At 41.0% G+C, this 16,253-nt stretch overlaps 1 protein-coding gene across 19 annotated transcripts in view; it reads left to right on the forward strand.

Annotated features, from left to right (window-relative positions):
* Positions 1-1,068: 1,068 nt before the first annotated feature.
* Positions 1,069-16,253, forward strand: part of add1.L (adducin 1 L homeolog) — a 59,024-nt gene continuing 43,839 nt past the window's right edge. For 4 of the 19 annotated variants that reach the window (XM_041587633.1, XM_018228135.2, XM_018228220.2 and 1 more), the window contains exon 1: positions 1,075-1,408. The gene's annotated coding sequence lies outside the window, so the exon portion shown is untranslated. Of the gene's footprint in view, positions 1,409-16,253 lie in introns of all 19 variants that reach the window. The other 15 variants (XM_018228162.2, XM_018228153.2, XM_018228211.2 and 12 more) reach the window with 10 other exon arrangements.

The raw sequence follows: 16,253 nt of genomic DNA on the forward strand, positions 1-16,253 counted from the left end.
AAACCCAATAGGCTGGTTTTTACTTCCAATAAGGATTAATTATATCTCAGTTTGGAGATACACTGTTATCAGTGTCGGACTGGGCCGGCCCAGATCCGCTACTTAGTGGGGCGGCGCGACCCCACTTTGTTTGGGGTCGCGGTAGAATAGAAGGGCTGCGCATGCGCACAAACGCGGCGCCGCGCGCATGCGCACAAACGCGGCGCCGCGCGCATGCGCACAAACGCGGCGCCGCGCGCATGCGCACTAGCCGCCTGCAGCACTCCGGAGCGGCAGTGGCGGCTGGAGGGGGCCCTGGGGCAGTAGCCCCGGTGGGCCCCATGCCTCCCAGTCCGACCCTGACTGTTATATTATTACAGAGAAAAAGGAAATAATTTTTAAAGATTTAGTTTACATGTATAAAATGGAGTCTATGGGAGACAGCCTTTCCGTAATTCAGAACTTTCTGGATAATGGGTTTCCAGATGACAGATCCTATACCTGTGCTTACGTTCTTGGCAGTTAAAGGATTTAAATGTAATTTTATATGTAACTTACGGCGTTTGTGTAACTTTCACAACATTGCCAGGTCTCCTTCTGAAACCAGAAATCATATCTGTACATAAACATAAGGGCAGAGGCTTTGTTACTGCCGCCATTACAGGCCTTGCCATTAGCTCCCAGAATCCTTCCCTCACTGTCTCTTTCCTGACTGCACATTCCTGTGGGGACAAGTCTGTCTCTTCTATTCATTAGGACACTCGGACATAATTTACACACAAGTCCCCGCAGTGGCTCAGAAGACAAAACAAAGCGTTTTATTGGTTTCCCTCTCAAAACAGACACGGCCCAGTGGGGCCCTAAAGAAATGTACCGCGCAAGCAAGCTTTACTCTTCTGCTACTAATACGCCACAAGTCCCTATTCAAACATCCCGCCTTTTCAGCTTCTGTCTCGCCCCGCCTACTTTCCTCGCTCTTGTACAGTAACCAATGAAATAATGCCTTACTTCCCTCTTTCCTATACGTTTACCAATCAGCGACTTGCTTGTTGTTTCCCCGCAAAGCCGCGCCTTTGGCTGAGGGAGTGAGGAGGGCTGGTGTTGGTACGACATAGTGAGGCGGTGTATGTTCCTGTGAGGAGAGAAGGAGGCGCTGTTGGGCCGAGCTGTCAGGGCCGGAGCTGAGGGGGCGGGTGTATTTACATGAAGGGCCTGGAAGAGGCGTGAGAGCGGAGGGTGACCCTGGAGAGAGATAGCGAAGGGCTTGGAAGGAGGAGCCGGGGAGGTGTCCATGCGCATCGGGTGGGAGTCCCGGACAATCTCACAGGAGCGGAGGCCAGAGGAGCGGACGCATTAGGGGAGCGCCTGATAGAAACATTATTTGGGCATCTCAGTGCCGGAGCATCGCTGCAGCCTTGGGACTGATCTGGTACGTGCAGCTGGGGAGCCTTGTGGGGCAGGGGGTTAAACATCAGCGATTTGCAGCGACAATGTGTTGTACATCTTCGTGTAGCACTTTATATTGCTCTACGTATTGCCAGCATCCCGCCTGTGGGCCCAGGGCCGGCTATAGGCTTCACCAGAGAGGGCTTTCATCCTTTACTGCATGTGAGACACTGTTACTGCATACATGTGAGACACTGTTACATGTGAGACACTGTTACATGAGACGTTGTTACTGCATACATGTGAGACATTATTACTGCATACATGTGAGACATTATTACTGCATACATGTGAGACATTATTACTGCATACATGTGAGACATTATTACTGCATACATGTGAGACATTATTACTGCATACATGTGAGACATTATTACTGCATACATGTGAGACATTATTACTGCATACATGTGAGACACTGTTACATGTGAGACACTGTTACATGAGACGTTGTTACTGCATACATGTGAGACGTTGTTACTGCATTCATGTGAGACATTATTACTGCATACATGTGAGACATTACTGCATACATGTGAGACGTTATTACTGCATACATGTGAGAGGTTGTTACTGCATACATGTGAGAGGTTGTTACTGCATACATGTGAGACGTTGTTACTGCATACATGTGAGAGGTTGTTACTGCATACATGTGAGACGTTACTGCATACATGTGAGACGTTGTTACTGCATACATGTGAGAGGTTGTTACTGCATACATGTGAGATGTTGTTATTGCATACATGTGAGACGTTGTTACTGCATACATGTGAGACATTATTACTGCATACATGTGAGACATTATTACTGCATACATGTGAGACATTATTACTGCATACATGTGAGACATTATTACTGCATACATGTGAGAGGTTGTTACTGCATACATGTGAGACGTTGTTATTGCATACATGTGAGACGTTGTTACTGCATACATGTGAGACGTTACTGCATACAAGTGTAAAGTTGTTACTGCATACATGTGAGACGTTGTTACTGCATACATGTGAGACGTTGTTACTGCATACATGTGTAAAGTTGTTACTGCATACATGTGAGACGTTGTTACTGCATACAAGTGTAAAGTTGTTACTGCATACATGTGAGACGTTGTTACTGCATACATGTGAGACGTTGTTACTGCATACATGTGAGACGTTGTTACTGCATACATGTGAGACGTTGTTACTGCATACATGTGTAAAGTTGTTACTGCATACATTGCTCAACTCCAACCTGCTGCCCTCCTGCTGCTGCTTTTCAGTGGCACCAGCTTTTGGCTGCCTGTGGGATGCTGGGAGTTGCAATGAAACATATGGAATTGCTGCAGGTTTGATGATCTACTGAATGTATTCCCTGCAGCCCCCCATGTGGACCCTAGTCATTTTGTAATGCTAGGGGTCCATCTTCTCAACCTGCAACTCTTCAAATGTTGGACTACAGCTCCCAGAATCCTACTGTTGCCAACCTAGGGTCCTTTAGATTTTGCCCCTTGCATTCCACCTTGCTGTGAGTTGTAGTTCAGCAAACACCAGATTACCATTTGTTGCTTTGAATTCCATAACAGCTGGAGGGCCATATGCCTGATTTACAACCTGTTGCTCTGCAGCAGTAATAGGATTGAGGTGACAGAATCCCCCACCCTGACAGAATAATACAGTAATAGTAAGTGGGCTGAAAATTCATGAGTGGGCCACTGCTGTGGGTGCGTCTGTCATTCGTATATCTGGTTGGCATGGACACTGCGTGACGGAGAGTAAACTGACGGGTGTCTCTGCCCTTCCCATATACTATGTTTGCAAAGCCATTCTTGGCAATATGGGGGTCGCTAGATAAGAGGTGCTGATTGACAGAAGCAGGGGTTTCTGGGTAAGATGTGATTAGTATTGCAATCCGACGCTTTGCTTGGTATGTCCTGCTGCATTTTTTTTTCTGTGTTTTATATAGACTCTGAATTCATCTAAAAACTTGCACCAAATATATAACGTGTATTTAATTTATATGCTTCGTACATAGTGTGCTTAACAACCACCTGCAACCACAGTTACTGAGGCTGAAAGCATACAGGGAGTTCTAAAAAAAAGCCCCCATTTACTTGAATGTGAAAGGCCTGTACTGATCAGCCGTTTCCTATTCAAGTGAATGGGAGGCAACAGGGCTGTTTCAGGGTTCTTTGAATTTGGGACATCAATGTAATGGCATAGGGACCTTATTCTGGAGTTTTGTTATGTGATTTTTCCCATGGATAAGTATGCAAAAATTCTGAAAACTGGAGTTGGTCTTGTTTTGCCATCACTTGTTTGGCGGCTAAAATAACCCACCATCCATAGTAGTGATGTGCTGGTTGAACCCATAGGGTGAAATTTGGGCAAATGTTGTGAGTTTAGGTTCGACTGAGGAAGTACACTCCTCCTCTGCTCCTGAAGATTCCCTGTTTTGGAAACAGAGGCACACGCAGAAGTAATGTGGATAAACATGGGAACGGGTTGGGTGTGGGTCCTACAATGGTAATGTTTTGCAGGTTGGGGTCAGGTGTGGGTTAAGCTTTTGCAGGTTAGGGTCAGGCTTTGGTGAAGATTTTGCAGGTTAGGGTTGGGAGTGGGTTAATGGTTGCAGGTTAGGGTTGGGCGTGGGTTAAGCTTTTGTGGGTTAAGCTTTTGCAGGTTAGGGTCAGGCTTTGGTTAAGATTTTGCAGGTTACGGTTGTTGTGCAGGTTAGGGTTGGGAGTGGGTTAAGCTTTTGCAGGTTAAGGTTTTCCTGACCAACGTATCACTAATCCAGAGATAAAAATTGAGGAAAGGATTTGTATCCAAATGTAACGAAAACTGGTTGTACATAGAAGAAGATATTCTGTACTTCAGTTTCAGGTAAGCAAACTCATTCATCCAGTTTATCAGCCTTCTGGGCAGTTTTAGGATTTTATGCTAAACGACATCCTTGTCATATACCGGCATAATGTTTTATATGACGCGGGGGAGCAATCACTACCTCTGCTGTTTTGTCTGATCTGCTGTCATGCGACTGCCTCAGAACTTGATGTGCAAATACACTACTTTGTGAAACACACTAATCGGTGTTCGCCAACCCCTTAGATTTTGCTCCCAGTGGCCTCAAAGCAGGTGCTTATTTTTGAATTCCAGGCTTAGAGGCAAGTTTTGGTTGCGTAAAAACAGGTGTACTGCCAAACAGAGCCTACTGTCGGCTGTCAGTCCTCATAGGGGCTACCAAATGGCCAGTTCTTATTTGACACCTCCAGGAATTTGTTTGTATGCTTGTGTTGCTCTCCAACTTTATTTTTACATTTGAATGTGGCTTATGGGTAAAAAAGGTTGAGGATCCCTAGTTTAGACAGTAGGCAAGTTAGGTTATTTAGGAATAAGTGACCTATAATAATAAACAACCTCCATCAGTCTGTCAATCTGTGGCTTGGAGTAGCTGTTTCCTCCCTACACAGTGTTTTCTGACAGGACAGCTGGACCTCCCAAAATAGACTCTTTTGCCATCCCCTGGAAAGATGGTCTTGGGAAATGCATAGGGATGATTTTTAAAACCCATTAAACCATTACTGTTCTCAGTTTATTCACTTGGGAGAGCAATGTAAAAGCATTAAGGACCAATGTATGTGGCTTAAGTTAGAGGCTGGGAAGTTAATAGGAAGAAGAAGAAAGCATTTGAAATCCGCTAGTCAGAGGGATAGACACAACAACATTTAGGGCTATAAATATTACAAGTGTTGTAAAGCAACAATCAAAAAGGCAAAAAATAGAAAAGGATGAATTGCAGCACTTGCAAAGACAGAAATGGAGGGCCGATCCGCTCCCATCTGGTTTTCTCCCCCAGTGTAAAAACGCTAAAGAAGAAAAAGCAGATCCGATCCACGTGTGTAGTGACAGGAGTGAATATGATCCATCTCTCGCTGCACACATGGGGTGGGTTTGAACCTGAATATGCAAATGTATGATTGTTTCCTCACTGCAATCCTCCCTGTGAAGAATATTTCAGATATGATCTGGCCAAGCCTGTGGGGCCTGATGGGATACACCCTTGAGTGCTTTGATAAAATCATAGATAATAGCCTGACCGACATAAGCTCTGTGACTCCTGCTCACCTGGTGTGGGATGAATTGATCAGTGGAAAGCTGATGATCCTTCTTGATCCAAGGGTGCACCGTTTGCTAATTTTAGGGTAAGGTCACACTGGGTGTTTTGGGGAGATTTAGTCGCCTGTCGGCTAATCGCCTCGTCTTTGCGGCGACCAATCTCCCAAACGCCTTCCCTCACTCTGCGCTGGCTAAAATGAAAAATCGCCGGCGCTAATCACATGCAGCAATTTGTTTTCCGAAGACACCCGAAGCTGCAGTAAGTGACAGCAGCACAGAGCATGTGCAGTGAATAGGCAGAAAAGAAGATGGAGAGCTACTGGGGCATCTTTGGAGACACAGATCTTTACTGCTAAAGGGCTGTGGTTGGTACAGAAGCCCAAAACATAACGTACAACATTTCTAGCTCCTTCTTTAGTTAAGATTTAATAATTTTGACCCTCCTCTCAGCTAGATGTTCAATAGGTTTTACTTGGACAAAGGTTTAACTTTGTCCAAGTAACTTTGATAGACATCTATATTTTATCTTCAGCTTCTTTGTAACTCTTTAATAAGTATATTATTCTAGATTAAAGGAGAAGGAAAGGCTAAAATTAAGTAAGCTTTATCAGAAAGGTCTATATAAATACACCAGTAAACCCTCAAAGTAATGCTGCTCTGAGTCCTCTGTCAAAAGAAACACAGTATTTCTTTCCTTCTATTGTGTACTCATGGGCTTCTGTATCTGACTTCCTGTTTTCATCTTAAACCTCCAGGGCAGGGCTTGAGCATGCTCAGTTTGCTCCTCTCCCCCTCCCTCCTCCCATCCCTGCTGTAATCTGAGCTCAGAGCTGTAAGTAAGCAGGGAGAGACTCAAACAGGAAGTGATGTCACACCAAGTTTATATGGCAGCTTCTATCCTAAACAAAAAGAGACAGTGTCTACTGCTGTTTACTCAGGTATGGTAAAGCATTCTGCAGAATAAATAAAGCATTCTAGCTTGCACTATTGTGGCTAATCTGTTGCCAATAAATTGTCTTGGAGCTTTCCTTCTCCTTTAATCTAGATTATAAAACACATAGTGCATGGGTTTGTTCTTTGCTGGCAGAAAAACACCTGTTGGGTGTTGGGTTTGCTTCATTTGGTATTTTTATTAATTTTTCCTCATTGATGGCCAAATACCAGTGGTACCTGCCACTAGGGCAGGGGTCCCCAACCTTTTTTACCCGTGAGCCACATGCAAATGTAAAAAGAGTTGGGGAGCAACAAAAGCATGTAAAAGTCCTGTGGCATGCCAAATAAAGGCTGTGATTGGCTATTTGGTAGCCCCTATGTGGACTGGAAGCCTACAGGAGGCTCTACTTGGCACTATACATAGTCTTTATGCAATTAAAACTTGCCTCCAAGCCAGAAATTCAAAAATAATCACCTGCTTTGAGGACACCGAGAGCAACATCCAAGGGTTCGGAGAGCAAAATGTTGCTCGCGAGTTACTGGTTGGGGATCACTGCACTAGGGCATAGCACTTCCCCCAGCTGTGAGCTACAACCTGCACCCATGGAGTGTGAAAATGATTTGGCGAGGCTCAGGTCGCAGTTCCAGTGTCAGTAGCTTATTGCCTTGGGCAAGTTATTTTATCTCCTTACTGCTCATTCTTTGAACCTTCTGTATGTTATGAGAAATGTGTACTTTACTGGGTGTGATTGAGAAAATAACTGATATTATTGTATCTGTATTGCAGTCGTCTTTTTTTTCTTTCCCCTACATGATGATAGTTATTTTTATTTTAACGAGTCCCCATAAATCTCATTGTGCTGAGGAAACTCTGTAGGATGTGACTTGTTTACAAGTTGCTATTCTGGTAATGAAACTATAGTCCTTTTTCCCTGTAGTAATAGCCGTTATTCTGTTGCCATAAATATACATAGTTCCTGGGGTGTAAATGTAATCTGGTATAAACCTCCCACATTCCTTGTTGCGTGGTATAATCCTGTTTTTGTGTTTATCGAAATGTGATAACTAGCTGGCAGTGTTCAAATAACTGCTTTCAGCTCACAAGTATAAATGCTTCTGTGCTCTTGTGAAATATTGCGCAACTTTGTGTAATTTTTTCTTATTGTAAGGTGTATTGTTTGCCTGCTTTTTTTTTTAATACTTAAAGCGGTAGTTCACTTTAAAGTTACCTTTTAGTATGTTATAGAATGGCTAATTCTAAGTAACTTTTCTACTGAACTTCATTATTTATTTTTTAAATATGTGCCTTCTTCTGACTCTTTTCAGCTTTCAAAATGGGGGTCACTGTCTCCATCTAAAAAAAATAAATGCTCTGTATGGCTACAAATGTATTGTTATCTATTCCAGTCTCTTATTCATATCAGTGCATGGTTGCTAGGGTCATTAGGACCCTAGCGACCAGATTGCTGAAATTGCAAACTGAAAACCTGCTGAATAAAAAGCTAAATATCTCCATAAACCTCAAGTAAAAAATTAAAACCAATGCAAATTGTCTCAGAATATCACTCTCTACATCATACTTAAAGTGAATATTAGTTGAACAACCACTTTAAAGGGGTTGGGGTTCCATAGAATCTTATCCAAAATGTATATTTTATGAAATAGAATATTGCAGGCTTATTTCTGCTGAGCAAAAGAAGGCAAGATAAGGTGGTATTCCATTTATTTATTTTTTTCAAAATTAGGGTAGAAGTATTTATTAGCTGTGGAAGGACTTGCTCCACCAGTTGCAGCAGCTAGCCAAATTCTTCCCGAGTTCTTCAACAGAACAGCACCAATGATTTGTGCTACAGTTTGTATGGAATGAGTTTGAGCAAGGCATCTTTTCTGATGGAACCTTCTTCATTTGATCTGAAATAAAATGATGCATCTTGTTTATGCATCGCCTGCCAGTTGCGGTAACAACATGTTTATAAATCCCTACCCACAGGTATGGGACCTGTTATCCAGAATGCTCAGGACCTTGGGTTTTCACTATAACTGGTTTTTCCATAATTTGGATCTTTCAACTAGAAAATCATCTAAACATTAAATGAACCCCCCGTAGAATGCTACTAATGGTAAAATAGAAATGGGGTCGCATTTCCACAGAATCCATTTTAAGCAAATATTTCAGATTTTTTTAAATGATTTCCTTTTTCTCTGTAATAATAATAAAACATTAAATAACATTGATTTGTCACCAATATAGTTTTATAGTAGATAGCAGCATCAAGTGCTAGGAATTTTTTGTTTTAAGGTTTTGAGATCCAAGTTAAAGGTCCCATGAATTCCGAATAATGGATACTATACCCTTATCTTAGAAATATTCAACAGGGACTTTAGCTATTGATTGGATATGTGACATTTAATTAGGTTAAAACAAAGTGCCTTAAACATAATAAATTGTTTTGATTTTTTTTTTTTTTTATGCTTTGGTTATTGAGTATGCTGGTAAGCACAAAGCAAGCTCACCAGAGAGCAGCACTGTGTTATGACTCAAAATCCAAGTACAGGTATGGGATCTGATATCCGGAAACCTGTTATCCAGAAAGCTCAGAACTGCAGAAAGGCCCTCTCCCATAGACTTCATTATAATCAAATAATCCAAATTTTTAAAAATGATTTCTTTTTCTCTGTAATAATAAAAAAGTAGCTTTTCCTTGATCCCAACTAAGATATAATTAATCCTTATTGGAAGCAAAACCAGCCTATTGAGCTTATTTAATGTTTACATAATTTTCTAGTAGACTTGTGGTATTCATGTATGAAGATCCAAATTACGGAAAGCCCCAGCTCCCAAGCATTCTGAATAACAGGTCCTATACTTGTATCTGACTCAGAGACTTGACTTCTCTAAGAAGGACTAGAGAGCTAAAAGCAAACCATCTAACTGTAACCTCAGAATTTTCATTTACAGTGCATTAAATTTTGTCTTTGTGTTCCCCGTAAGCCATTAACATTTCATGAGAGTGTTAACATTCTTCACTATAAATATTTCCATTTGCTTGAAGTGGTCATATGGGGTGTAGTTGTTTCAATAAAAATAGCGTAGTGTTCGTAAAAAATACAGGAATGTGCGTGTTAGTGTTATCTCTGTGAATACGATCCCTGTACTATCTATTGTGCTAGATATTCTTTCCATTGTTGCCTCTCTGTCCATTTATCAGTATGAAAAGCCTGCTGGAAGGAAAACAAGAATTTGGAAAACAAAAGTGATCATGTCAAGAGAGGATGTGAACTACAAGATTTAAGGAGCTTCCTTCCTTCCTTGTTGTTCGCACACAAACTGTTTTTTTTCTGATATATTTATTCTCCTGGGCTGGAAAATCCTTTATTGATGCATTCCATCCCACTTCTCCTCAGTGCTGTCACAGACAGAGGTTTAGTCAGCAATGATCTAAATAGCTTAATTTTAAATCACTTTATTACGGTATTTATTGTTTTGTTTGAAATTGACATTGTTCCTAGGGATAACATGATAAATGTGAGTACCGTGTCCCGTGTCAGCCAGTTTACCTTTAATAAAGTCATACCAGTGTGGTAGAATGTGGTAAATATAACCAAAGTACAATGATTGCTGGTTTACATTATGTTTGGAATTAAAGGAGAACTAAAGCTTAACTAAAGAAGTAGCTAGAAATGTTGTACATTATGTTTTGTGCTTCTGTACCAGTCCAAGGCAATCACAGCCCATTAGCAGTAAAGATCTGTGTCTTTAAAGATGCCCCAGTAGCATGCTTTGTGCTGCTGTCACTTACTGAGCTTAGGGGCCCACTCACAAAATACAGTACACATAGAATAGAAATAGCACACTATAAGGCTGATTAGTAATTAATACAGATAATTACTACATGGCAGCACAGAAACCAGTGCAATTAGCATCAGAATTTAATAATCGGCAAACCTGTAGCATCAGCTTATATTACAGGGGAAGCTCATTTTCTGCTGGATAATTAGTGACGAGCCCTAAGCTTAGCTTTTCAACAGCTGCTCAGAGCCCACTGATCATTGCTGCTATTGACAAGCTCAAGCTTTAGGCTGATGCAATAAGTTCCGTATGTAAAATATGGCATTTTTAGCCACATTAGTTTTTAGGGTTTATTTCTCCTTTAAGGTAGTAACTCCCACATGTAATAAAATACACTAGGTTTGCCCAGGATCAGTAACCCATAGAAACCAATAAGATGTTCACTTTTAAAAAGGTGACCAATACATTTTTTCTGCTGCTTGGTTGCTATGGGTTACTGCTCCTGAGCAAACGTAATGCCTTTTATTACATAGCCCCTTACGGTGGTTCACCTTTAAGGTAACTTTTATTATGTTATAGAACAACCAATTCTAAGCAACTTTTCAATTGGTTTTCATTATTTGTGTTTTATAGTGATTTGTCTTTTTCTTCTGGTCCTTAGCAGCTTTCAAATGGGCGTCTCTGTCCCCTTCTAAAAAAAAAACCAAATGCTCTGTAAGGCTACAAATGTATTGTTATTGCTACTTTTTATTACTGATCCTTCTATTCAGATTCTCTCCTATTCATATTCCAGTCTCTTAATCAAATCAATGCATGGTTGCTAGTGGAATTTGGGCCCTACCAGATCAATTAAAATGCAAATTGAACTGCTCAATAAAAAGCTAAATAACTCAAAAACCTTCAATAGTAAAAAATGAAAACCAATTGTCTCAGAATATCACTCTCTACATCATACTAAAAGTTATCTCAAAGGTGAACAACCCCTTTAATTCCAATTTTCTGACTGGGTTCAACCCAATTATTCTAAAGGGGATCTCCACCCCATTGTACCCGTAAGCCACATTCAGATGTAAAAAGAGTTAGGGAGCACATACAAGCATTAAAAAATTTTTTTTTGGCGTCTACAAACTATACTATATATTTTTTTTATTTATCGACTAAATTATTTTAGCCCCTTGACTGAAGAGTTTGTCAGATGTTTTGTTGGCATCCTGGGAATTTTCTCCACCACTAGTGAAGTACTCAAAACTCTGTGCCCCTCACTTAAATGGGACATTTTTGACATTTCGAGACAAAACGCTCACCAGAGCACCTTGTGGTTAAAAAGCACTGGCTGCGTCCGATGTTTCTTGTGCAAGTAAATAAAAAGGCTACTTTGGGCATTTCTCCACTGGCCACCATACGAACCTGTGTTCATCATCAGCCCAAGCACATACAGGGGCCCATTTATTTAGTTCGAGTGAAGGAATAGAGGAAAAATAGTTCAAATTTCGAATGGTCGAATATGGCTACTTCGACCATCGAATGGGCTACTACGACCTTCGACTTCGAATCGAACGATTCAAACTAAAAATCGTTCGATCATTCGATTTTTTCTTCGACCCCCTAGTTCGCCACCTAAAACCTACCGAGGCCAATGTTAGCCTATGGGGAAGGTCCCCATAGGCTTCCTAACAATTTCCTCATCGAAGGAATATCCTTCGATCGATGGATTAAAATCCTTCGAATCGAAGGATTTAATCGTTCGATCGAATGATTATTCGTTCGATAGTAGGAATAGCGCACAATCCTTTGACTTCGATATTCTAGGTCGAAGGATTTTACTTCGACGGTCAAATATCGAGGGTTAATTAACCCTCGATATTCGACCCTAGGTAAATGTGCCCCACGGTGTTCCGGCATTTTCCATGTTGATCTCACACTCCTGACTGGTGTGGGAAGAGTCTATGTTAGAAGATTTCTATCTGCTGGGCTAATTATACTGCTACTTGTAATGCAAGGAATTTGGGCTGATACTTATCTAGTTAAGACTCCTACATCTGTTGTATTGCATTAGTCTTTAGGCAGGCCATCTGTACTCTTGTCTGTGTTGGAATATGTCTACACGTTTTACTAGATTAGATATATTTTCCTTTTGTTAAAATAATACAATTATCAATGTCTATTTAAGCACCACTTCAAATTTACCTTTTATATGAATACCCCATCCCAAAAAAATATGATGTTTGTCTTCTCTCTGAGGTTCAGACTTAGCTTCTTCTCTTAGCCCTTCCTTGCCCTAGTTCTCTTGTGACAAATCACATAGGTTGAAATGCGTTGTGTAAAGCACAGGGCACAGCTGGAGCTCTGGAACAAGCGATCCATCAGAGCCAAAGCTTCAGAGCTTTCACCTTCACTCCCCTTAGAAACGATACAAGTTTCAGATTCTCACATCTCCTCAGCATCTATAAGTCTCTTTATTGCTCAGCTTGTTCAGGCTTCATTATTTTAAATATGCATTTGTTTCTATGAGATGGGGTTGAAAGGCTGTAACTTTTAGGGGTTGTTCACCTTCCAAACACTTTTTCAGTTGAGTTGTTTTCAGATTGTTCTCCAGAAAGAAAGACTTTTTTTCAACTGATTTTTATTTTTTACCGTTTTAACAAAATCTAAGTTTAAAGTTGAATTTTTGTGTCTCTGGTGTTTTGAGTCTGGCAGATTCAGGTGCATTTTCTGAACTGTTATAATTTTGCAACATTTCATTGATACATTTCTCAGCAGCATCTCTGGAGTATTAGCAACTATTGTATCAATTCTAACAGTTGCCTTTAATGAAACTCAGATTCTGCTCAGCAGGGACAAAGATAAGAAATGCATCAACTAAGGGCAGGGGTACACGGGCAGATTTGGGGAGATTAAAGGTGGCCATACATGGATAGATCCGCTCATTTGGCGATGTCGCCAAACGAGCGGATCTCCCTCCGATATGCCCACCTTGAGGGGGGCCCTAGGGCCCAACGATCGGATCCTAGCATTCGGCAAACGGGCGGTCGGATTGCGGGACCGCATCAACGAACAGATGCGGCCGCGATCCGACGGGATTTTCTGTCCCATCCGATCGAGATCTGGCCGACTTTCGGCCAGATCTCGATCGGGGAAGCCCGTCGGGGGCCCCCATACACGGGCCAATAAGCTGCCCACACAGTCTGTCGGCAGCTTTTATCAGCCCGTGTATGGCCACCTTTAGTCGTCTGGCAACTAATCGCCTCTTTTTCGGGGCGACAATCTCCCCAAACTGCCTTCTGCCCGCTAAAATGAAAAATCGCCTGCAGCAATGCACTCACAGCGCTTCGATTTCTGAAGTCGCCCAAATTTTCCTCATGAGGCAACTTCAGGCGACTTTGGAAATTGAAGCGCCACGAGTGCCATTGTGCTGCCATTTTCTCATTATAGCAGGCGGAAGGCAGTTCGGAGAAAATTGTCCCCCCGAAGAAGAGGCGATTACTCGTCGGGAGACTAAATCTCCCCGAATCTGCCCGTGTGCCCCTGCCCGAAATGTAGCAATTTAGAGAGTCGACAACCCCCCCGAGCTGCTTTAGAAATGTGAAAATGTTGATTTACACTTCAATATTAGAAAAACATAGAAAACAGAAAATAAAAAGTAATTGGGAAAAGGACCAGTAACATCAAAAAAATTTCTAAAAAATTCTTTAGTATAGATCGTAAAAAAACCACCAAAACAAATTAAACTTTAAAATCGCAAAGTCTTTATTAAGAAATAACTTATCGAAACTTCGCTTGTGCTCCTCTTCAGAAAGTGATCGGGCGATTCATTGTGCGGCGCTCGATTTCTCCTCCCTGCCTTCCTTATAGGAGATAGCGAGGGAGGAGAAATTGAGCGCGGTACGATTGATCGTCGCCATGTCGCCTTTTCTGAAGGGGAGCGGAAGCAGAGTTTCAGTAAGTTATTTCTTTATAAAGGCTTTGTGATTTATAATTTAATTTCTCTTGGTGTTTTTTTTTTATGTATACTAACAAATGTTTAAAAAAATATTTTTTTTTTTGATGTTACTGGTCCTTTAATTCTGGTGAACTATCTGAAAACAACTGAACTGAAAACAAGTGTTTGAAGGTAAACAACCCCTTTAAATTGAGCGATCGGATCCTTTGACTATATAGTTACATGAGTAATATGTAGGTGGAAAACTTCTGGGGGGTTATTTATCAAAATCCGAATTTTTCAGATTTTTTAAAATGAAAAAAGTCTGCCCAAACTAGAATCCACGATTTGACCTTAGTTATTATTAAAAAAATGTATTTAATCGGATCGAGCGAAAACTTGATTTGTATGATATAAATAGTTGGATTTTTTTTGGCTTATTCCAGCACAGACCACAGAATCTTCCAAATAAGATAAGGACCTCTCCCATTGACTTATATACAACCTCGGCAGGTCTGAGATGGGGGATTTTTGGATTTGTTTTGCAGCATTGGGGCATAAGAAGTTTTTTTCCCACAAAAAATTTGGATTTGATAATAAAGAACAACTTGAATTTTTCTCGTTTTTAGCAGTCAGATTATAATAAATATCCCCCGTAGTGTGCTTGAAGGTTCATTGTTTCCCATGGGGCCAGCTAAAGTACAGGCAATCCAGATGTCTGAGATCATCATTAACAGTTATTTATACCGCGCCAGCAAGTTATGCAACTCTTTGCAATAGAATTACAGCAAATAGAAGAATTACAAATAAGGTCTGGACAATCAAATTAGTTGTAATCTAATCATTCCTGCACTTTGGGGAGGGGGGGGGCTGTTTTGTCCTCTATACAAAACCAAATGGCATAATTTATCACAAGTCTTCAAAGAAAAAAAAGGTAATAAAATGAATTTATATGCTGAAACTATTATTAAAGCAATTTTTTTTATACCACATTTTCACATTTTGTTGCTGAAACTGAAGTCATCTTTCAGAGAAGTTCTGGATGCCGCTGATATTGCTAGCAAAGAAGAGTGAATATTCCCTTTTCTGGGGCTGAACAGTTAAATAATATACTGTGGCTGCCAATGCAGCATTGAAGTGGAAATATTGTCGAGCTTCGATGACCGTTTGTAGAGGGTACGAGTAGAAACTGTCCCTTGGCCAGCAGTTTTCTAACAATGGAGCTTTTCAAATGCTTTGTTTCCATGCTATGTGGTGACTTGTTCCATTGGCTGTATGCTTCTCTGCAGGTCTTGCCTGTGTCGAGCACAGTAGATTTATTTTGTTATTGTGTCCTTTTCAAAGTACTTCCAAGTCCTGTTATGTAATAGGATAATGTAAGCTATTCCCACCACATACTCATTCTGTGCTCACTGAAAGCCAAGGCAAGATGACTGAACTGCCTTGTGTAAGTCCATAGACACCGTAAATATCGTACAAAACGAATTTTCGTACAATACTCGGTGCGTGTATGGTGGGAAAAGAGCCGACCAGTATCGACCGAAAACTTGGATATCTATCAGCTTGTTGATCAGGCTGGACGGACATTTTTGATTGGGTGCCTTTGAAGGAACCCAAACATCGGCCATTGTTAGTGCTTCATCATCAGATACAGGTAGAATTCTATTGTTTCTATCTGTATATCTGACCATTCAGCTCTACACGTGTTTATTGAAATGAACGATCATTCTTGGAAACATCTTTTCCAAGAAAGAACGTAATTGTTACTTCTATGGCCACCTTTATTGTATTGAATCTATTTGTAGACCTGCAGCGAGTAAAGTATTGGAATGGCTTGATTATCTGCTCAATGGTGCAGTTTTCCTTCTGGTTGTGCAAAACACATTCTACCTTATCTTATCTGCTACACATCCCAGCTCCTCTGTTTCTTTAGCTCCCTTTCTTCCTTATACCCCTGATTTTATGTGGGTACTATCTGTGGTAGAGGGGAGTTTACTGGCACAAGGGGCATAAAATGATAGCAGCAAGGATATTGGTAATATGTATGGGTTATATGTTGTTAGTAAGGGTAAATGATGTTTCT

This window comes from Xenopus laevis, chromosome 1L (assembly GCF_017654675.1).
Source record: "Xenopus laevis strain J_2021 chromosome 1L, Xenopus_laevis_v10.1, whole genome shotgun sequence".
Lineage (NCBI taxonomy): Eukaryota > Metazoa > Chordata > Amphibia > Anura > Pipidae > Xenopus > Xenopus laevis.